General features: G+C 43.3%; 1 non-coding gene across 1 annotated transcript; it reads left to right on the top strand.

The window, feature by feature from the left end:
- The first annotated feature begins 706 nt into the window (after positions 1-706).
- Trnat-ugu lies at positions 707-781 on the top strand. Its single transcript has one exon. It is a non-coding gene; the product is annotated as a tRNA-Thr (tRNA).
- The last annotated feature ends 927 nt before the right edge of the window (positions 782-1,708 follow it).

Raw genomic sequence — 1,708 nt, 5'->3', positions numbered from 1 at the left:
GTTGCTAGCGCTCTTCCAGACTTTTACTGTGCAGAATGGGATCCTTACCAGATAAGGTTGACGATTGACATCGAAATGGTTCGACGAAGAGCAGCTAGTTTCGTATTATCGCGAAATACGGGAAAGAGTGTCGCGGACACGATACACGAGTTGCGGTGGCAATAATTAAAACATAGGCGTTTTGTACTGCGGCGAGATATTTTCACGAAATTTCAATCTCCAACCCCGACCATCGTAATAAAATAAGAGAAACCAGAGTTTGCACGGAAGATTTAAGTGTTTGTTTTTCCCACGCTTGTTCGAGAGTGAGACGGCAGAGAAATTAGTGAAAATTGTTCAATGAACCATCTGCCAGGCACTTAAATGTAGCTATATATGACGGTAGTATGTGTTCCCGAAAGAACAGTTACCGTGGATGACCATGCAGCTTTGCATGGTCATCCACGGTAACTGTTCTTTCGGGAACAGATACTACCGTCATATATAGTTAAAATATGGCTTCCCAGCCATTGACTTTCTTGTGCGAACGCACACGTTATGCCCGAACTCGTAAGGGACTTGGTAGATTAATCTGCCACGAGTAATGAGTATGATGGGCAAACATCTATTAGGCGCACTACGAATGTAGTGGTGTGGACATGTTGGGAATGTGGATCTCACGGGGAGCGTGCAAGGGATAAGTCCCTGCACATGCACTATCCTCTGTGCCCGCGGTGGCTCAGATGGATAGAGCGTCTGCCATGTAAGCAGGAGATCCCGGGTTCGAGTCCCGGTCGGGGCACACACTTTCAACATGTCTCCAATGAAGTACATCAACGCCTGTTTGCAGCTAGGGTGTCCATTTAATTATCATTTCACTTAAATGTAAATTGTACGGTTGTTGCATGAGAATATTGAACAAGTAATTCAATGCATAAAGGGAGATGAAAACGAAATAGTCGTGGGGAGACTGAGCTGCGGTTGCTAAGAAGGAGGAGAAGGAGGGGTACTGCACAATATCGGCTTGGCACTAGGAGTGAGAGAGGAGAACGGCTAATCGAGTTCTGCAATAAATTTCAGCTGGTGATACTGAATTGCTCTGGTCAAGAATCACAATCGCAAGAAGTACGCTTGGATGTGGCCAGGAGATAAGGGAAGACTTCAGTTACCTTACATCATGGTCAGATAGTGATTCGAAAGAAGGTACTGGATTATAATGCTTATCCAAGATCAGATACAGACTCAGATCACGTTTTAGTAATGATGAAGAGTAGCCTGAGGCTTAAGAGACTTCTCGGGAAGAATCAGTGCGCAAAAAAGTGGGATACTGAATTACTAAGGAATGAAGCGATACGCGTGAAGTTCTCCTGGGGTATCTCTTCAAGGCTATAGACACTGCCATAAGAAGTAGCTCAGTGGTCAGTTCAGTAGAAGAGGAATGGACGTCTCTGATTAGGGCAACCACAGAACTTGGAAAGAGAAGAAATTCTTCAGCTGATCGATGAAAGAAATACAAAAATTTTCAGAGAGAACAGATACATAAAAGTATGCGTTGTTTAAGAATGAAATAAACAGGAAGTACCAGGACGCTAAGTCAAAATGGAAAATGTGAAGAAGTCGGAAAAGAAATTATTCTCGGAAGTAATGACTTAGCATACAGAAAAGTCAAAACAACCTTCGGTGAAATTAAAGCAAGGGGTTGTAAGATTAAGAGTGAAATGGGAATTCC

The sequence above is a fragment of the Schistocerca americana genome, chromosome 3 (genome assembly GCF_021461395.2).
Source record: "Schistocerca americana isolate TAMUIC-IGC-003095 chromosome 3, iqSchAmer2.1, whole genome shotgun sequence".
Lineage (NCBI taxonomy): Eukaryota > Metazoa > Arthropoda > Insecta > Orthoptera > Acrididae > Schistocerca > Schistocerca americana.
The sequence above is the reverse complement of the archived record's forward strand: the minus strand, read 5'-3'. Positions and strand labels throughout refer to the sequence as shown.